Source organism: Nanorana parkeri, unplaced genomic scaffold, assembly GCF_000935625.1.
Source record: "Nanorana parkeri isolate BGI_ZX_2015 unplaced genomic scaffold, ASM93562v1 scaffold3007, whole genome shotgun sequence".
Taxonomy (NCBI): domain Eukaryota; kingdom Metazoa; phylum Chordata; class Amphibia; order Anura; family Dicroglossidae; genus Nanorana; species Nanorana parkeri.
This window is the reverse complement of record NW_017309275.1, coordinates 7,746-30,423: the sequence shown is the minus strand read 5'-3', so window position 1 is coordinate 30,423 and position 22,678 is coordinate 7,746. Positions and strand designations below refer to the sequence as shown.

General features: G+C 44.6%; 1 protein-coding gene across 1 annotated transcript in view; it reads right to left on the bottom strand.

The window, feature by feature from the left end:
• Window positions 1-22,678, bottom strand: part of LOC108802648 (phosphatidylinositol 5-phosphate 4-kinase type-2 beta-like) — a 54,215-nt gene that overhangs the window by 30,351 nt on the left and 1,186 nt on the right. The window lies entirely within an intron of this gene.

Below are 22,678 nucleotides of genomic sequence, written 5' to 3'. Positions count from 1 at the left end.
TGCGAACGTTCGCCCTTCGCCCTATCTGTTTACTTAATACGGACGTTAAAATATATGCAAAACTCATAGCCAATCGCCTCCTGCACATTCTCCCTGATCTGATTCACCCGGATCAGGTAGGTTTTGTGTATGGTAGACAGGCACCAGACGGTACGAGGAGATTCCTTGACCTTGTACAATATGCAGAACGTTCTGGAGGACCTGCTCTGCTTCTCTCATTAGACACGGAAAAGGCCTTTGACAGAGTACATTGGGGATACCTAAGAGCTGTGCTTGACAAATTTGGTCTCACTGGCTTTATAGGTTCTGCAATTACAGCCTTGTATTCTCAACCTAATGCAAGAGTACGTACGTCAGGGTTGTTATCCACTACCTTTAGCATTACTAATGGAACACGGCAAGCATGCCCACTATCTCCCTTAATCTTTGCTCTAGTGATGGAACCTCTAGCAGCATCTATTCGAGAATGCCCAGAAGTAGACATACCGTCTACTATTGGTTGGTCAACAACAACACAAAATTGGCTCATATGCTGACGATGTTATACTCCCCCTCACTAATCCAATACAGTCCTTACCGGCTCTCCAAGCTATCATAACGCGCTTTGGTAACCTGTCTTTTTATAAAGTAAACCATTCAAAATCACATATGTTAGCCATTAATATATCACCAAAGTTTAAATCTGCCATAGATCCCATATCTCCATTCTCATGGGCTCCCTCTAATACCTTTCAATACTTGGGAATCAATCTGACGTCCCCTAGCTCTAATATCCTTAAGCTTAACTCGAACACACTTTTGACCACAGTGGCAATGCTGTGCACAGATCTATCTAAATCTACTGTCTCGTGGGCAGGCAGAATTAATCTCCTCAAAATGTATGTCCTTCCAAATATCTTATACCTTTTTAGAGTCCTTCCACTTCCTCTACTGCCAATGCATTTAAAAAAACTGCAGGGTCTCCTAGACAATTTTATCTGGAATGGTAAATCCCACAGAATATCTAAAATCAGTCTATACAGGCCGAAGCCTTTTGCAGGTATGAGAGCCCCAGATGTAGCCCTCTATTATAAGGCTAATATCCTAGATCAAACTAAGCATTGGTGGAGACACAGATCTGACAAATTGTGGTCTCAGATTGAAAGCACGGTTCTAACAAATGACCTCAAAGTAATGTTGTGTTCATCTATGCTTAACCGCCCTCCAGAGAGTTCCTACCTGGACTCTATCACGGGCACGCTCAGAGTTTGGCACTCTTTTGCTGCTAAATCCTTTACTACGCGCGATTATATGTTTAAATACATACCCCTAAGTACACTTGAACTGCTTCCTACTAACATTCAATTGAAGACTTGGGTACAACTAGGAATTACGCATCTTGATAAATTGTTCTCGGATGGCCGTTTACTATCTTTTCAGGCTCTATGTGACTACTACTCTCTTCCAATACACGATTTCTATAAATATCTCAGAATCAGACACTATTTAGCTGCTATACGTATTAAAGACAATACGACTACTAGAAGAGCCCTTGCATTCTAGGACTCTTGCTCCCCTAAGGGTAAAGGTATTTCCTTTTTTTATAAACTGCTAAGTGAACCAAGCGACTCTGTAAAGCTGCCATCCATGCTTTGGTGGGAAAAGGAATTGCACTTCTACATACCATTGGAGAAGTGGTATACAGTTATATCCCAACCTTTGAAAACTTCTAAATGTCTAAATCACTGGGAATCAGTACAAAAAATACAACATAAATGGTACTTTACACCACAAAGATTGGCGAGGGCCTTCACTTCTTCTTCACCTCTCTGTTGGAGAGGATGTGGAATGGTGGGCTCCTTGACTCATACATGGTGGTCATGCAATTCTCTCAAATCTTTCTGGTCTGATGTTTCCACACTCATATCATTACTCACTAGGATCCCTTACAATATATCCCCACAATTCGCTTTATTAGGAATAGGTCTGGAAGAACCCCCTCCATTGCACAATGTCATTCAAATCCTTAATAACCATGCGCACTATTAATTTCTTTTTGCCAAAGCCAACCTTAACACCCATCTCTTCACCTACCAATGGTCGTGCTGGCTAGCAGACCCTTGATGCTTGGTTAAAACTAATTGAATGTATTATACTGGACTTCCTGGTTGCTTCCACCCTTTTTTTTTTTTTTGCTATACAAAGAATGCACCGGTGCCTGTTTACCATGTGCTGTTCCTACAATCCTTAACATTGTCACCATACTGCATTATTTCTTAGGATGTTTTCTATTTTGGTTTTTGTTCTGTTTTTTTTTCTTTTCCTTTCCTTTAATGTGTATGTATTGTATGTATTATATATGAAAATCTAATAAACTTTAATTATATAAAAAAGAAATGTCAGTTTTGCTACAGCAGGTTCTATACATCCTACAGATCCGCCACTTTACAGGCAGGTCCCTTTTTTTTTTTTTTTGCTATACAAAGAATGCACCGGTGCCTGTTTACCATGTGCTGTTCCTACAATCCTTAACATTGTCACCATACTGCATTATTTCTTAGGATGTTTTCTATTTTGGTTTTTGTTCTGTTTTTTTTTCTTTTCCTTTCCTTTAATGTGTATGTATTGTATGTATTATATATGAAAATCTAATAAACTTTAATTATATAAAAAAGAAATGTCAGTTTTGCTACAGCAGGTTCTATACATCCTACAGATCCGCCACTTTACAGGCAGGTTAAGGGGACCGCAAAAAGAAATTCAGTGATAAAGAATCACTGAAAACGTTTTTACCGAAAAGACCGGGACAGGTATTCAAGTAAAAAGATTTTCATTTATTAATGTTTATATTTTAAAAATGGAACAACACCGATTACTGAAATCTTCCTAAATAAACATTAAAACATGACAAACGTTTGTCGACGACTGTCTTGCACACTCACTTTCATACCAATGGGTCCCACACATACATATGCAATCATTGATCAACACAGGAAAACGAAATAGAAGGGAAATAGCTTCTGTTTTAGAGAAGGATCAAAGTGCAAAAAAACTGGATTTGGAATATCAGGATCTCATCCTTATCTTACAGGTGGAAAGTCTTTATTCAAACTTTAGTTATGAGGTTATTCGTATTGTAACAATGATAAGGACTCCTTCTAGAAATGTAAAGTATCCAAAGTGTTTCCAGTCTGGGGATTCCAGTCAGTGAGATCTTGGAGCTAATCGCACCTGAGCAAACTGAGGTGGACAAGGTGACGGCTAGTTACTTTGGAATTAGTGTAATGTCTATGTAGACAGTGTATGAGTGGATTTCACCCGTCTTGCACTTGCCAGTAGTTAACGCCGTCACATAGCTCAATAATCTTTAAGAAATACAGTTCATTGGGAGAGACTTCATTCATATGATTGACAGTGATTAAACTCGATCTGATTTACTCACTCATTGGCGTCTCAATCACCGATCTGGTGGGAACTTATCCACGGTATCCCTTATTCATGTTCGATGTATCCCAGTTAATGTGAGCATACTGGTGGAGTTACATCCTCAAACGATTCAAAGGAAGAAAACGGATAAGGTCCTGTGTATAATCCCTAGCATTTCCTGGGTAATCCTGTGGACGATTGCAGCATGTGTGGTCCTCCTGAGCTTCCCTGGTTATCTGGGGGTGATTCATTTCATCACCCCCAGATAACCAGGGATCGATCCTCCTCACATACATCCTTTCCTTCGGCCGGAGCTCAGAACTGTCAGAGCTCCCGCCGAAGGAAGCCAGAGCTGACAAGAGCTGCTCTGCGGTCTGCATCCGACACAGATGCAGACCGTGGAGCTGCTCCCGCAAGTCAGTTACGCGGTCTGCGACCGTGTGCCTGACATGTCAGCTGGCTGCGGGCCACATAGTACCGGACCGGTACTTGGAGACCCAAATTTTGAGCCCTGTAATAGATAGATACATTCCTGATGAGATGTTCCTATACTGTACATCCAACTCAGAGTGCATGAGCAACATAGATTGAAGACAAGAGTATAGCAGGTCTGTGGGAGGAGCTGGGCTTAGCAGGAACTAGAGGGAGAACTTTCACCTCACACTTCCTGTTCCTGGTGGCTTCAGTGCAGCATGGATGAGAGCTCTCTCTCTATTTTCACAATCCTCCATTCTCCTGGATCACTGGATCAAAGGTAACACATTGTCTTATCACATAACATTAGAATAGTGGAAGTAAGGTGAATGATATATGTTTTATGAATATTTGTTCATTTCCTGCTCAGTAGTTCTCATTTTGTATTCATTCACCCAGTGACTGGGTGACTATCACACCCAGTCACCATGTGCTCTGTGCACACAGGGCTGTAAGTGTCTATGGCTCTCCTACCACACCCAGCCACCATTGTCACCTGCTGTGTGTGGCTTGGGTACCGGGACACAGCAGCCAGTACATAAGCCGCACACAGCAGCCTGTACACAGGCCGCATATAGCAGGTTGCTGTGAGCGGCTTGTGTACACACCGGCTGCTGTGTGAGTGTGCAGCCAGTCTACCAATATCTACCAATACCTGTGACATTGCCCACATCTAACAGCCAATCATATGGTTCAAGCTTCGTCACATGACCGGGTTGATGATGTAATTTCTCTTCTGGGTTGCTGACACTACCGAGTACCGCCTACAGAGTCGGCTGCAACGTTGCAAGGAGCTGTATGGAAGATAAGAGCACAAGGGAGTCCAGGGACACAGCAGACTGCTGTGCGCAGCTTTTGTACCAGTTGCTGTCCTGAAGATACAAACCAGACGTGATGTGGGTGGCAGCTGAAACACAAGGAGAGTTTCCTTCCAGGGCCAGGCAGAGGTGAATCGGGGAAGATATCTGTGCTGAAGAGGATCTAGGCGAGTGCAGCAAGGGGTCCTGGAGAGGACATGCAAAGCTCAATACATATATGTTATGTACTATTCCTGCTCCCGCCACCCTCCCGCCCCAGAATGCAGGGAGAGTCTGATTAAGCAATCCAGTGGGTTCATGCTACAGGACTGTGAGATGAACGCACTGGATGGGGTGAATAGGCCCTTAGTCATAAAGTAATGATTTTGTCTTTTATATAATGTTCCAGGTGCCCAGTGTTGTGTAGAAATATTGTAATGGAACTGTACTGCATTATATACTCCCGTGCTCGGCGTTCTTTACTCCCGTGCTCGGCGTTCTTTACTCCCGTGCTCGGCGTTCTTTACTCCCGAGCTCTGCTTTCTTTATTACAGAGCTCTGCATTCTTTATTACCGTGCTCTGCGTTCTTTATTACCGAGCTCTGTGTTCTTTACTCCTGAGCTCTGCGTTATCTACTACTGAGCACTAAAACACTGACATGACTATTTACTAAAGGGTGAACTAGTAGAATTGCAGAATTTTAAAATCTAGACCAATAAAGACGATTTTGAAAGTGAGCTAAATGGGAGATTTGTTTTCTGATTCGGCTTTTTTGAACTAGATTATTCAGTTCCCCCTGTCAAATCTCCTGATGAAATTCAACCGGGATAATTGGCAGAATTTAAGAATCTCGGTCAAAATAGCCAAACCAGAAACATTCTGCCATTTATCTCATTTTCCAAATCTCCTATATTGGTCTAGAAATTCTCCTACCAATTCATCTTTTAGTGAATAGACCTGCTAATTTTAAAATAGTGCAGAGAAATTATTTCTGTAAAACAAGAATTGTCAGAACTATTGAGGCTAAAAGAACTGGACAAGGCTTATACCTGTTCTTCTACATATTATAAGATGGCATCCTGAAAGCCATTTTGTACTAACAGATCTAAATGGAACTTAAGTTTATGAGTTCTGGACAAAACTTTATCCCACACATTTCTCAGCTAATAAATCGTAAGAAATACCATCAAAAAGATACAGAACAGCCAGGAAGTTATACTTCTCCGGTTACGGATGGTGAGAAGTGTCATAAACAAGATAAGGACTGGCCTTGAGCTAGGCTGTGTTAGAATCACACATATTGCCTTTTAGAATGAGAAAAATAAAAATAACGAGCACGTTATAAAGTTGTCTTAAATACAATTATTATTGAACTAGCAATAATTTCAATTGTATTATTAGTATGGCATGAACTGTTAACATACCTAATTGTATACTGATTTTTTAATATATATTCTTATAATATTCAACCTATATTCATTATATATTGTGTGGTTATACTTATTGAAACATATTAGCATATATAATCAATTTGATTTGTTCATGTTTTAAGTACAAATAATTAGGTTGGGTATGATGTTGCATCAGTGAAGAATTTGAAGGTAACCAATGTGTCAGCAAATTGCTTCAATCACAAGGGATAATGTTGGAATAAAAAAATAAAAAAATCCAGAATCAATTTTAGTCCAACAGTGCCCTCTTCCGGTAGTTACAGAGATCAGGTCAAGCCCCTCTGGCATCATATTTAAAAGGTAAAAGATAAGCACATTTTTTTATCATCCACATTTTTGGATGATAAAAAGTTAGGAGAAGGATATACAGGATTCTTCTGCATACTGGATGAGCTTCATACAGGGGATCTGGAGCTGATTGGCGGGCTGTCCAGGGGAACCGACACAAAGCTGACATCTCAGACAAAAAGATCTAACACTTTTGGTAAAGTATAATTTCTATTTATTTGTAGGCAATTAAATAGCCATATACATCTGACTAAACAATTTGGTCCTAGCATTGAGATTTGAGTAGATGATTCTAACTGCAGTGTGAACCATCTCTTTTCCAATCTTGGGAGAGAAATATACATATAAGTATGATCTCTTTGAAGCTGATTTTAGTTTCTAGTCTATGGTGTGGTTGTGATGTATACTTAAAATTAAAAATAATTTAGTGGAAGTTTGTTTTTGCCTTAAATAGAAACTTGGCAAATTGCGAGTTCTGTGCATGATATATCTTGCGCAGTATAAATTTTGAGCTGTTCAATATCTGTTGTCTGAGGGAGATCACGTGTCAAATCTGTATATTATGTTGTTACATTCTGCTGAGCTAATAAGCTACTAATTGCATTCCAGGAGTTACTTAGTTTTGTTTCATTTTTATTTGAAATAATATCCTGCGGTTTTATTTTTCTCATTATCTGTGTTTTTTTCCATTCCAAATTTTTATTTGATTGTTTTTTGCACAAAGATATACAAATTACAAAGACACAGAAAAAGAAAAAGATGTCTCCTTCACAGGGTACATTCCGTCCTACTTGTTAGCTGCACATAATATTCATATTACAAAGGGTCATAAACTCGTTGAAATCAGTTATCACAGAGGAACTGTGCATCAATCTGTGGACCTCACATCTCGTGGTACGTTCCCCCCCGTTTATAGGTCCCCCCTATGAGTCCCCACATGCGGCGAGTCTCCGGACCTCTCAGATCCTGTCTGTTGAGTCGATACATCAACCCCACAATCGTGGGAATCTGAGGCTCCTACGGTAGACAGACCGGTTTGGGACTCCCCCCAAGGGCAGCTCCACCGCCATATGTTTAGTTTGCATCCCTCTAGTCCAGGACCGGAGCGACCCTAAGGAGCCGACCCTGTCAGTCTCCCATTGAATTCCATAGCGTACTGAAAAGGAAACATAAGAAAAAGGTAAGGTGAGAGAAGAAGAGGAAAGAGACAAGTACCGAGAAAGAAAACTCCGCACCCCCACCCCTCCGGGGGCCCACACAACCACCCAAGTCGGTCCCGACAGTCCTCTGACCCTTCGATGGCCTCCACCCGAGGGGCCTCCCTTCTCGCCCTGTTACCTCGCCCCCTCTCTAATGTTGTTGAACTCCGCACTACAGCAGAACACTGTCCAGGGTGCCCATATTTTTGCGCATCTGTCCATACGGTCGTGTTTGGTTGCCTCCATCTCACAAATATGCCTCACCTGTTGGATCCATTCCCTCAACGTGGGGGCTCTAGTCTCCCTCCATAACCTAGGAATGAGTAATCTGGCCGCGTTGATCATATGCTTCTCCAGGGATTTGGCCGGGCCCCCTCTGCTCTGGTCATGGAGATGTAGCAGGAAGATTCCCGGAGAGTATTCCACCTCTCCTCCCAAGATTTTACACATCAATCCATGTATTCCCCTCCAAAATGGTTGGAGGGAGGTACATGACCAAAAAATATGTAGCAGAGTTCCACATTCTGAGTTGCAACGCCAACATTCGGCTGGTATCGTGGGGTCCATCTTATGCAAAATCGCAGGTGTTCTATACCAGCGAGCAAGTATTTTGAAATTAGTCTCTTGTGCTTTACTGCTTATTGAGCATTTGTGGGCCCCCAGCAGATCTTTTCCTCTGAGATTTTTTCCAAGTATCCTCTGAGATCTCTCGTGCCAGGTCCACCTCCCAGCTCCTTTTCAGCGACCGTGAGCGCATGGGTGAATAGTCTGTCAATAATGCATAGAGCCAGGAGATCAGATGTCTGGCAGGTCCTCGGCATGTACAGGCCTGTTCAAAGGGTGACATGCCTCTGGCAATGTCTCCCCTCCCGCTATTGAGGTAATGCCGTACCTGCAGGTACGACCACCAGGGAACCTACCCACATCTGGACATCTCCTGTAGGTCTATTCTGTCTAGGAATTTCTGGTTCCTGAAAAATTTGTGTGCTCTCAGTGACTCCTGGGGTTTCCATTGGCGCACAAACTCCTTTGTAGAGCCCGTTGGGAATGCTTTGTTATCTGTCAGTGGAGTCAGGGATCCCTCATGGGAGGTCAGATGTTTCTTGCGTTTGAGACCTGTCAGTACTTGTAGGGACGCCTCAATAAGAGGGTATACCCCTATGTCTGGGTGCCTATACTTGTCCACTATCCACGCAGCTGAGGTCAAAGGCTGTTCTGTCCAGGTCACCTCCATATCCACCCATAGTTTAGAGCCGCCATTGACATGCCAGTCCACTATCCTATTCAGGTGACAGGCTCTATAGTATCCATAGGTGTCTGGTACTCCCAGACCCCCCTTCATCTTGGGGGTCTTCAACAGGGACCACGACACTCTCGGCTGTTTATCTTGCTAGATAAAGCATCTGTGTTCTGCGTCTACATGTTTAAAGAACGACCCGGGCAGTCGGATCGGAATTGTCTGGAACAGGTAGAGCAGCTTCGGCAGATCCAGGAGCGGCTCTACCAAACCACGATACAGAGAGGGGCCTCCATTATTGGAGATCCCGCTTGACCGCCTCCAGGAGTGGTTGGAAATTTAGTCTATACAGGTCCGCTATGGAGGAAGTGAGGTATATCCCCAGGTATCTTATGGCCTTTTGTTCCCATCGTACCCGGAATAAGCTCTGAAGGTCTGCAGAACCGCCGTCTCCATCACTCAGGGCCAAAGCCTTAGGTGGGGTGGCGTCGCCCAGTCGTTCGGGTCATCTCCCTCCATAGCTCCCGGTACCCGCCTCAGGTCCACATACCAGTCAGGGATCGATACCTCCGGTATTCCCAAGCTGTTGCAGAAGTCCGGCACATCCTCAGGTAGGCGGATCATAGCCGTCTGCCCTCTATGGGTCGCCACTAGGCAGAACAGGAATCGCCAATGGTAGATGATGCAATTTTCACGTAAGCAGGCCAGAAGGGGGCGCAAGGCCCTGTGTTGCTGCAGGGTAATCACCTAAGTCCTGGAACAGCATCACTGCACATCCTTCAATCTCAACTGCGTCCCTATTATCGAGATCGTCGAGATGCCTCCGCATCTCGATTAGGTTACGAGCTGTGGCGTCGCAATGACCTTGGAGCTGTTTAATCGTCATGTCTCTTTTCTGTCCTGCCTAGCTACCGTCGTCAGGTGTTGTCCGACATCTTGGATGTCTCGCCGTAACGGCATCGCATAGGGCCGCCTTGATGTCAGAGGCCACCGAGGAGAGCTCCGCTTTAGTCGGGAGGTTATGAAGGTAAGAGGGCATCTGGAAGTCGGATGTAGCATCCTCGGCATGTCGCGGTGTCTTTGCCTTTTCCGGACCCTGGATTGGTAGTCTTTCTTTCCGATCTTCATGGTGGTCCAAAAAGGCAAAAGTAGCTTCGTATGGGTCCCGTTTGGCCGGAGCTCTCAACTCAAGCTGCCATCAGCCTTGCGGTGCAGACCACGCCCCCATCATTATCTGCGGTGATGAATATTATTGAAATTAGGGCTGCATTATTTTCATAATCGATTAGTTAGCCGATTATTAAGTTCGATTAATCAGATTTTAAAAATGGCTCCAGTTATGGACTACTGGTTTGTACTGAGATTGTAGTCCATCACAGGAGCAAGCCTGGAGCCGTGGAAATAAAAAAAAAGTGTGGTGTGCAATATAGTACATTATACAGCGGCGCAATGCAGAATACCAGCAGCTATAGAGGAATACAGCAAATCGCAGCAATAGTCCATTATACTATAATGTTCTATTGCTGGGATTTGTAGTCCTCTGTAGCTGGTGTTATTCTGCGTTGCGCTGTACAATGTTCTATTGCTGTATAGGAATACAACAAATGCCAGCAATAGTACATTATACACACAGTGTATAATGTATACTGGGACATATAGAGCACAATGTACCATCAGCTATAGAGGACTACAAATCCCACTACCCCAGCAATACATTAATACAGCAGCATGTGGGAGGGGGGGGAGAGAATGCAGGCACACCCGAGCAGCTTGTGGGCCTGTCTGGCAGCTGCCTTCCCCATATGCCTGCTCTTCCTTCATTGTGCCGATCGTGAATGGGCGGGCCGTGGCGCGTTGGGGAGATGCGGCTTGCAGGGAGAAGCGGCGAGTATGGCGGGGAGGGCCCAGTCACACCAAGAGTGCGGTGAGTGAGGGAGCTCCCTGCGAGGTGAGGAGCAGCGGCGTGTGCGGTGGGCGTGGCTTCCGCGGCGTGTCCGACGGGCGCAGCATGTGACGTCACACGCCGCGCCCGGACACGACGGGTCATGTGTGGAGCCCTGAACAGGCTAACCTATCGATAGCCGACTAATCGACGATGGAAAAGGTTTTCCATCGTCAATTTTAATCGACATAATCGATTAACTGTTGCAGCTCTAATTGAAATTTTGATCCAATTTATTTCTTGTGTATCACCAATTATATTTTGATCATTTTGCACTGATTTTAGTCAATATATATATTTTTGCACGCTTTTGTATTCATTTTGTCTTCGAGTTAGCGCAAATAAATTAACTCAAATTATTTTTGTTGATTTGTGAAAATAAGTTGGGAATCTCCTTAATTCCAGATCCTGGCCTATTTTCATAAATAGAGAACTGTTTATTTTATCTGAGTAAACATTGACAGAATGTATATGTGGGTGTGACTTGTATATGGGCCAGGCACAAGGGGGGCCCTATAATCTCGTATTGCCCGGGGGCCCCATGTGTTGTCAGTCCGCCCCTATATATGCTGTTAGTGTATATGGCTCCCCTATCACATCCAGTCACCATGCACTCAGTGCTACAAATATTTTATGTCTCCCATTTGTATATAATATTGTCTGCCCAACTACCCAGTAATCACAGCGAAGTTCTGTTAGTCTAGTGATTCCAACTCCATCAGTGCTAGCACAGTGCTAGTGGAAATTTTTTAATAAACTACTTGCCCAAGGGCTAATGCGGGGGCCCGATCTACTTGTCCCAATACAAAAAATTATTTTAATCAAAACTGTAATTAACCGTGCTAAGAAGTGCTTCTCATTGGTCAGCGTGGCCACCTGACCAATGAGTGCTTGCAATTTACAAGCGAAATTCAAAATGCATAGCACAGGGATTTCCCCCCTTACTGGAGGGAAAGGACTGTTTGCCGAAAGGTAAGTATGGGGGGGCTGGAGAGACTGGGCTAGATGTGAGCAGGTAGTTCAATTTTTCCAAGTGACCTTGGAAAGTGAATGCAAAAAAAAGATCGTAATTGGCATCAGTGAGTATTAGATGAAAAGTATCGGTACTCATACTCGTTCTGGAAAAAATGCTATCGGTGCATCACTAATTGTTAGTTTAATTAACACAATTGCATCTCTTACAGGGCTTTTTGTTCACAAGGAAAATCTAATATTTTTAATACTTTACATTTACTATTTAAAGCTGCTACTTTGGCAAAGTTTCCTGGGACTTCATAAAGTATCAGAGAGTAAGTGACGCAGTTAACAGAAAAATTGCGGAGTTGAAATATCGCCTGAAGGAAACATCAGTTAGGACTTCAGCAAAAATCACAAAAATTATTTTTATATTGTCACTTACCACAGTTTTAAAAATGTTTTATCATCTGTTTTATTTTCTAAGTATTGTATTTTACATGACAATAAAGGCTTTTTGTATTGTACTGTTCTATTGTTTTTTTTCCACATCCACAAATGTTTTTGAATTCAATGCTACAAACAATGTTATCGGCTTTCTCAGTTACAGTATGTTCTGTGAACTGCAGAGCAACACACTTGTCTAATGAAGATGCGGAGAGCCGTATGTGTCAGGAGTGCAATCTAGGCAACAATGCTTCTCATACATGCAGTGCAGTCAGTGAGCATTGTCAACCTAGATCAGTAAGTGTGGTTAGGAAAATAATGTGGCCACCAGAATTAAGGACTGGTAACCCACGTGGAAGAAAAATATATTTTAAATATATTTTTAAAAATACATTCTTAATATATTTTTTCCAAATATATTAACATATATTTGAAATACAATTTTGTCCGTTTTCAATATATTTCAAAAATATATTTTAATATATTTGTGAGTATATTATTGAATATATTTTCCGAATGCATGCTGAAATATATTTCAAAATGTATTTTGGAATGCATTGTGAAATATGCTGGGAATATATTTTGGAATATATGTTAAATATACTTATGAATGCATTTAGCAATATATTGCTGCAACCATAAATATATTTCAAAGTGTATTTTGGAATGCATTGTGAAATATTCTGGAATATACCGTATTTTGCGCTCCATAAAGAGCACCAGACAATAGGACGCAGGCAGGTTCTGTGACAGAAGCTGTGACACAAACTGCAGTTAGTGACAGCTGAGACAGTCTCAGTGATCACACAGAGCACACGAAGAACGGACATTCTTCGTCTGCTCTAAGGGCTCTATGGTGAGTTCCTATCCAAGTTTAATACAAGTGATCTGAATAGATCACTTGTATTAAACGAGCAGCGGCTCCAACTGTACATTTAGCTCTGCTTTAGCAGGGCTAAATGTACAAAAAACTACTCGCCCGGCGCCCGAAACTGCATGTTCCGGGCGGCGGGCAATAGGGATTCACTCCATAAGACGCACACACATTTCCCCCGCCTTTTGGGGGGGGGGGGAAGTGCGTCTTATGGAGCAAAAAATACGGTATGTTAAATATACATCTGAATGCAAAATATGTGGCAGATATATTAAAATAATTATTTCCCTTTATATTTGGAAATGCATTTTAATGTATTTTATATATCATAGGCCTGAAAAATCCTCAAATATTTCTACTAGTTTTCAAAATAGATTTTCAAAAAATGTCAAATATAATCTGCTACTTAAAATAAATTTATGATTTCAGTTCAGTAAACAAGAAGTTACATGAACACACGTTTTCTAACAGGACCAACATGTATTTTTCTGTACTTGTAGAAAATTCTACATTCCATTAAAAGAAAAATAATGCAGACACCACATCTGGTGTTCTGGTAAACGTATTCCCCGAAAATAAGACACTGTCTCGGGGTAGGTCTTTTTTTTTTTTTAATGTATAACAAACAAAAGTTAATGCAAATCCAAATTAAATAATCCAAAATGGCAACGTTAAGAATAGGGTGATCAAGGATGCCATACCTTTCCAAGAGCAATTTGGTAACCAGAATGAGCAAAGCACACTTTCACTATCGATTCCTCACAGGCGGAGTGCATTTGGTATCACTCCGCCTGTGACAGGAGTCGGCACTATAGAGGAAACATCGGCTCTGCTCCCTCTGCTGCCGCCTCGCTTCCTCTAGCGCTAGCTTAGTTGGCACCGCTGACTATCTCCCGCGGCTCTTCAAGTTACACCTTATGCCACCACCGGCCCTGGGAAAGGTCACAACTGGGTCTTATTTTCGTTCGTTCGTCATTTGCGTTGATCTTCATTATTTTCCGGTTTATATACTACTGTGCATATTGATACCATTGTTACCCACTACCGACTGTCTATGGTTTGCAATTAATTTATCTTACTAAAAATTTACTGAACAAATCACCAAAGCCTGTAGGGCGCACTGGAATGTAAGCCGGCCGAATCCCTGCGTTCAGGTGCGGGAGGAGGTGTGGAGCTGTATTGAAGTCAATGGCATCGCCCACAATACGATCGCCCGCACTCGGAACGCAGGCACATTAGTGCCTGCATTCCGGTCCAGTGCGATCTGCAAACATAGTGCTCGCAGAATTTTTGCGCACTGGACTGGAACACAGGCACTAATGCAGGCGATCACACTGTGGGCGAGGGGCCTGCCTGCGGAGCCTGGCTGCGGTGCCATTGACTTCAATGCACCGCCACGCCCCCTCCCGCCCCTGAATGCAGGTATTTTTTCGTTGGTAGATCTCAATGAGCTCGTCATTTGAACAGTAGATCTCCAAACGAAAAATAGTGGGCGCCCCTGGACTAATGTCTTTATTCAACCTCAAATACTATGTAACTATGTGACTTGAATTTTCCGCACATCCCAGAGATGCTCATTTGAATTGAGATCTGGAGAATTTAGAGTGCAAATCAACACCTCAAACTCGCTGGAACACAGAGGGAGGATGGTGACACTTGCAGAACGGAAGCTCCCCCCAGCATTCTAAACACTGAAGATTTTAAAGAAACAGCAGCCCAGAGGTCTTAAACAAGCATGAAATGAATCACAGTGAGAACCATATTGTAGCATTCATTTATTTAAAAATATGACAGGGTTTAATATCACTTTAAATAAAGGAGGAGGGGAATGTGAGGATCTTGACCAAATACGAGGGCCACTGAAAAAAACTGAGAATTGTGCCAAGTAGACGCTGGTATGTATTACAATTGTGCCCCCAAAAAAAATGCCAACATAGTAGGTCCCTACCTAGTAATGACAGTGAAGATGCATGGAATTTAACCGCTTGAAGACCAGGTGTTTAGACCCCCTTCCTGGCCAGGCCATTTTTCAGTGTTCAGCGCTGCAGTACTTTCACTGACATTTATTCCGTCATGCAACGCTGTACTGAAATAAATTTTATAAAATTTACTGCGCTGTATAGAGGACTACAAATCCCAGCAATAATACATTATACAGCGCAATGCCGACTAACACCAGCTATAGAGGAGTACAAAACCCAGCAACAGTACATTATACAGCGCAATGCAGAATACCGCCAGCTATAATGTACAATTGCTGGGATTTGTTGTAGTCCTCTATAGCTGGTGGTATATTCTGCATTGCGCTGTATAATGTACTATTGCTGGGATTTGTAGTCGTCTTCTATAGTCGGTGCCATTCTGCATTCATTGCTGTATAATTTTACACTTTTCTTTTCACTATATTGCACACCACACTATTTTTTTTTTATTTTTTACTTCCACCGCTCCAAGCTTGCTCCTGTGATGGAGTGCAATCTCAATACAAACTAGTAGTCCATCACTGGAGCCATTTTTTAAAATGTATTTTATTGTTTATCCGATTAACCGATTAATCGAACTTAATAATCGGCTAACTAATCGATTTTGAAAATAATCGTTAGCTGCAGCTCTAATTAGCAGTATATACTACATATAGAGTATATACTGCTAATACAGTGCAGACAATACATTTACAATTATACTAACATGAATGTATTAAATGATCTGTATGTAGCCCTGTACTATGGATCATTTAACCCATTCATGTTAGCAGAAGATCATTGTAAATGTATTGTTGCAGGCACTCTATATGTACATGTACTATATACTACATATAGAGTGCACTGAACAATAGATTTACAATTATCCTCTGCTAATATGAATGGGTTAAATGATCCGTAGTACATGATATGTAGCCCTGTACCCCCTTTTCCACTTACAGAGCTAGGTTATTTTTCTTTTAAATAAATATTCATGTAATTTTATTGGTATCTATCTACCAGTAGCTGCCTCATTTCCCACCCTCGGCTTATATTCGGGTCAATACTTTTTCCCAGTTTTTTTTTGTAAAATCAGGTACCTCGGCTTATATTCGGGACGGCTTATACTCGAGTATATACGGTAGTTAAAGGATCTGTTAGTTAATTGTGTTATGTTCTCATCAAGCAAATGACATTGTTAACAGGCAGATTTAAATGAAAAGGAATGTAATGCTGTAGGGCATGCAATATATGTCAATTTATGGATAAGACTGTAGTATTTCACAATTGGAAATCATTGGTTGAATTTATCGATGGTCGATTAATTTATAAATGGTCAAACAAGAGTTATATATGTAATTACCTGTCCATATCGAAAGTAAAATGTGGGGAAACCAAAACTTCTACTCAGGGTAAGAGTGTCAGAATATGTCAGAGGGGGATGAAGCAGCAAGCATCTAGCGAGGAAGCAGATGCTTCCTCCAGGATGGGCTGTTGGGAAAGAAAAGGGGGGGCGGGGGGTAAGAAGCAGTTAGAAGGAATAACTGTTGGGGGTGTGGCAGCGATACAAGTGAATGCTGGCTGTAAAAAAATGCAGCAGCCATGATATTGATATACCCGCTTTAGGTTGCCGCCGTTTATGTATGGTTGCCTTGAAGTGGTTAACCTCCCATAAGGACACAGCATCACACCCCCAGGAATAGCCTACTCTCCCACAGAGCGGTGGATTCAGATGCAGTAGTAAATCTTTAAATTATGGCAAACAAAGTATTATATTGAATGTAAACAAACTACAAAATGAAACAATATATAAATACAAACAACGTGACTGTCTATCAAACAATATGTGCATTAAAAAAAAAGGGAATTCCATAGACAACGCCAATGTATAAAAGTTTATATATATCTCAATACAAAAATCAGTCCAAATAGAACATGCCACCCGGCTTTCTGATTGCCTGAGAAGCTCGCGTTCTATCGAAAGAACACCGGCTTCACTTCCCGAGTCTGCCTGGCTTCCTGGCCAATCAGGAAGCCAGGCAGCACGTCATGAGGTGCTGCCCAGCTCCTGATAGGCAGCCTGGCTTCCTGACCAATCAACAAGTGAAGCCGGCTTCCTAGCCAATCAGGAACCCGGGCGGCATGTCATGACCCACCTCCCGGCTTCCTGATTGGCTAGAAAGCCTGCTTCACTTGCTGCTAGGCAGCCTGGCTTCTTGACCAATCAGGAAGCCAGGAGGTACATCATACCCGCCACTCAGTTTCCTGATTGGAAAGGAAACCCGCTCCATGCTCCCTCTGCACTGCCGGTCAGAGGGAGATCTCCCTCTAACCAGAAGTTCCGGTTTTGAAGGTAAGTATAAGCATCTAGTATTGGTGCATCCGTATTTTAGATTTTACCCCAAAATTGAAAAAAATGTTTACATTATATAGTAAAAAAAACTGTCATTAAATACCACCAAAAGAAAGCACTAATCGTTCCCCAAAAAATTATATAAAATTAATTTGGTCACATGTTGCATGACTGAATTAAGTCCAGTACAAATACCCAGAGGCGTATCTATCACGAGGCAAACTAGGTATTTGCCTTGGGCGGCATTTTTCAGGAGGGCGGCCGGTCCCAGGTAGAGGGGACATTAAGCGGGTGAGATCATTGTTTCTGTGCAGGACACTCTGGAAAGCTTCTAAATTGTGGAACTGTCCGAGCATTTACATGTCTCAGTGTCTGATGAGGAAGCCGCAGCCGTTCTCAGTAAACAGCTTCCTCATCAGACACTGAGACATGAGCGGTTCACTGTCAGCACGGGACATTACCTTCGTGTCTCAATATCTCGCCTCCTATGTGTACTGCAACTTAAAGGAGAACTATGGGGTCAGTGTTTTTCCCCATAGTTCTCCTTAGGGTAACGGGAGGACACAAACTAGTGTCATCCCGTTACCCTAAGCTCAGTATACCGTGAGCTACAGCTCGCGGTATACTGAGACGCCGCAGCCGGAGCGGATCCCGACGTAGATGACGGGATCCGCCCAGCTGCGTGAGTGACAGCTGGCTCTGCCTATCTAGAGGCAGAGCCAGCTGTACCCGCCCCCTCCCCCGTCCGTTCCGCCAGTCAGCGCTGGCAGATCGGAGCGGGGAGAGGGGAATCCAGCCCCTCCCCCTGTCACAGCAGAGAGCCGTGACAGGATCGAGAGGCGAGCGAACCCGGTATGTGTTCGCTCACCTCCCGATCTACTGAGCCGACCTGTGACAGTCTCATTGTCACAGGTCGGCTAGAACTATGAGGTGAGTGAAAAGCACTCAACTCATAGTTCTCCTTTAAGCCTCCCCCTTCCTCCCCCCTCCCCTTCTCAACTCACGTGCCTCAGCCCAGACTCGGACAGAATGCTTCTTCCATCTCCCCAGGGGAACGGCCACCGGTCTGCCTGAAGGCGAGGGAAACTGAAACTCGAAGCCTAATAATAACAGCCGGGCTGCGGTGTCCTGGGGGGGTATGCCAGTGCCCCATCAGGCAGAGGTCAAAGACGGTGGGTGATCGTGTGGCCGCCCTGGGCACAGAGCGGGCTATAGGGTTGCCACCTGATGACAAGCAGACAGGCCCTGCTGGTATGCATCTGCACCTTTTGCTGGGAAAGGAGACAGACAGAAAGCCAAGACTCTGGACTAGGCCAGCAGCTGGAGGGGGCGATCCAGGAGGCTGACAGGTATCTGGCTGAACTGCGGCAGATAGATGCTCAGCATCTGGAGGCAGAGAAAAAAAAAGACAGAAGATCTTAAGTCCAAAGCACAGGAGAGCCTCAGACACTGAAAGCTGAAGTGTAAAATGGAGAAGAAAGAAGAGAGTGTGAAAGTGACAAGCGAGCACTGTACATAGGTCAGGTGTCATTTAAATTTCTGTTATGACATGCACAGTAATGCACTGTATATGCTTTCTAACCCTGGCCCTCAAGGGCCACTGATAGGCCATGACTTTCTAGTCTCCCAGATAGCAGCAGTAATTAACTTCCTTCTGATTCTACTTTATAAAGGTGGCCATACACTGTATGAATTTCAGCAGGTTCTTGATAAAGCAGCCAAAATTCACATAGTGGGTGCCGCTTTCAGGTGGCATCCCTCGATCAGCTGATCGAAAAAGCCAAAGCAAAATGAGAAAAAAAGAACAGAGCCGGCAGCCAATTAGCCGGCAGCCGGTTGCTGTTCGGGTATTCTGACAGTGTATGACCCCAAATCACTTACACAACATGTCACTCTTTGCTCTCTCTTCTCGCTCACTCCCCTGGTTATCTCTTCTCGCTCACTCCCCTGGTTATCTCTCCTCGCTCACTCCCCTGGCTGTCTCTCCTCACTGTCTCTCCCCAGGCACTCTCCTCGCTCTCTCTACTGGCTGTCTCTCCTCTCTCTCCCCAGGCACTCTCCTCGCTCTCTCTCCTGGCTGTCTCCCCTCTCTCTCTCCCCAGGCACTCTCCTCGCTCTCTCTCCTGGCTGTCTCCCCTCTCTCTCTCCCCAGGCACTCTCCTCGCTCTCTCTCCTGGCTGTCTCCCCTCTCTCTCTCCCCAGTTACTCTCCTCGCTCTCTCTCCTGGCTGTCTCCCCTCTCTCCCCAGGCACTCTCCTTGCTCTCTCTCTTGGCTGTCTCCCCTGGCTGTCTCTCCTCGCTCTCTCTCTTGGCTGTCTCTCCTCGCTCTCTCTCTCTTGGCTGTCTCTCCTCGCTCTCTCTTCTGGCTGTCTCTCCTCACGCTCTCTCTCTTGGCTGTCTCTCGCTCTCTTCTGGCTGTCTCTCCTCACGCTCTCTCTCTTGGCTGTCTCTCGCTCTCTCTCTCCCCAGGCACTCTCCTTGCTCTCTCTCTTGGCTGTCTCTCCTCGCTCTCTTTCCTAGCTGTCTCTTCTCGCTCTCTCTCTTGGCTGTCTCTACTGGCTGTTTCTCCTCGCTCTGTTTTGGCTGTCTCTCGCTCTCTCTCTTGGCTGTCTCTCGCTCGCTCTCCTCAATCTCTCTCTTCGCTTATCCTCCTGGCTGTCTCCCCTCTCTTTCTCTCCCCAGGCACTCTCCTCGCTCTCTCTCCTGGCTGTCTCTCCTCGCGCTCTCTTGGCTGTCTCTCGCTCTCTCTCCTGGCTGTCTCTCCTCGCTCTCTCTTGGCTGTCTCTCCTCGCTCTCTCTCTTGGCTGTGTCTCGCTCTCTCTCCTCAATCTCTCCTTGCTTATCCTCCTGGTTGTCTCTCCTCGCTCACTCCCCTGGCTATCTCTCCTCGCTCTCTCTCTTGGCTGTCTCTCCTCGCTCTCTCTCTTGGCTGTCTCTCCTCGCTCTCTCTTTTGGCTGTCTCTCCTCGCTCTCTCTTCTGGCTGTCTCTCCTCGCTCTCTCTTCTGGCTGTCTCTCCTCGCTCTCTCTTCTGGCTGTCTCTCCTCGCTCTCTCTTCTGGCTGTCTCTCCTCGCTCTCTCTTCTGGCTGTCTCTCCTCGCTCTCTCTTCTGGCTGTCTCTCCTCGCTCTCTCTTCTGGCTGTCTCTCCTCGCTCTCTCTTCTGGCTGTCTCTCCTCGCTCTCTCTTCTGGCTGTCTCTCCTCGCTCTCTCTTCTGGCTGTCTCTCCTCGCTCTCTCTTCTGGCTGTCTCTCCTTGCTTATCCTCCTGGGTTGTCTCTCCTCGCTCACTCCCCTGGCTGTCTCTCCTCGCTCTCTCTTCTTGCTTATCCTCCTGGGTTGTCTCTCCTCACTCACTCCCCTGGCTGTCTCTCCTCGCTCCCCTCTCTCTCCATGGTCTCTCTTGTATAATGCTACACAAAACAACAAAATATAGGCACTTGTTATCCCCTTTTAATGTTTAGAGAGGAAGATGTAGAGCTCTAAGAGTAAAAGGTGGAGCCTAAAGAGGAAGGGGTGGAGTTTACAGAAGGGGTGGGTCTTAAACAGGAAGGGGTGGGTCAAATTTAGATTGGAGGGGTGCCCGAGTTCACTCTTGCCTAGGGCAGCACAAAACCTAAATACACCACTGCAAATACCTCAGCGCTGAATACTGAAAAATGGCATGGACAGGAAGGGGGTTTAACACCCCAGGCTTCAAGTGGTTAAAAAAACAACACTGCAAGGGTTAAGTGCTTGTTTTTGTCTATGGTCAAAAATAAAAAACATTATATACACACAATCCTCGGAGCCGGACAGCTGTGACAGTGCTCCCTCCAGCCTGTTTCCTGCTTTTCTGCAGCAATGGAATGTTCCCCCGGTGTTCTCACAGTGTATTGGACGTGATGATTCAGAGACCTTAGACCACTGCAGCGGAGGGGGAGAGAGGCTCCAGGCAGGGGCGTCCCGAGGCTGGGTGACACCCGGAGCGGTTACCGGGTGTCACCCCGCCGAGACGTCATCACGCACACGCGGCGATCTTCTGATACCTGCCGACGGCCATCTTGGTGATGGACGCCGGCAGAGAGAGGAGGGGACAGTCACCCGGTGGGATAAGGTGTGCTGCCGGGTTCCCTCCTCTCTCCTGATACTGTCGGGCGTTCGGTCCATGACCGAGCGCCCGACTTTTCAGAGGGGGGTGACACCAAAATGACTGCCAAGGGGGGTGCGGGCCGCACCCCCCTTGTGACTCCACTGGCTCCAGGGACCGGTCCACTGGCTCCAGGGACCGGTCTAAGAGCCGGACAGCTCCAGGATTGGGTAAGTGTAACTTTTTAACTTTTGATGACAGTTCTGATGACAGAAATGGCACAGACTGATTGGCGGAAAGCATATGTGGTAAAGATATTTTTTTGTAAAAGACAAGATGTACACCTGGAAACTATAGGGAAGTCAGCATAACATCAATAGTGCAAAATATGAGGGAAAGACAAGGGACTGTATGCAAATTTGTGATAATGGGATAAGTAACAACCAGCAAGGATTTTAGAGCTGCAGCTAACGATTATTTTCAAAATCGATTAGTTAGCCGATTTTTGAGTTCGATTATTCAGTTAATCGGATAAAAAATAAAATACATTTTTAAAAATGGCTCCAGTGATGGGACTACTAGTTTGTATTGAGATTGTAGTCCATCACAGAAGCAAGCTTGGAGCGGAGGAAGTAAAAAAGAAAAAAAAGTGTGGTGTGCAATATAGTGAAATGAAAAGTGTAAAATTATACAGCAATGAAATGCAGAATGGCACCGTTGGTGAGCGTGAGGCGGGGAGGAGGTGCGGCGTGTGGAGCGTGGGTCTGGCAGCGGCGAGCATGAGGTGGGGAGGAGCTGCGGTGCGTATGTGGAGCTGTGAACAGGGCCAACTAAGCGGAAGCCGATTAATCAATGATTGAAAAAGTTGACAACTTTTTCAATAATCGATTATAATCGATTATGTCGATTAGTTGTTGCAGCCCTAAAGGATTTATATTTGGATTATAAGTAAGGTTTTAAAAAGACAGATGCAGCATGAGGATGAATAACAGATACAGAAACATTTATTAACCTCTTGCCGTCCGCCCTTTAAGAAAAAACGGACGGACGGCAGACTCCCATCCGCGGGTTGCTGTGTCCAGACGGCATTTTTTTCCTGCTCGCGCGCGCGCACGGGCAGGAAAGACCCGCTCGTTTCTACAGCCGTTAACGGCTGTTTCACATACAGCCGATCAGCGGCTCTATTGCCGCCGATCGGTTGTATGGCGTGAATTTCGGAGGGCCCCCCCCC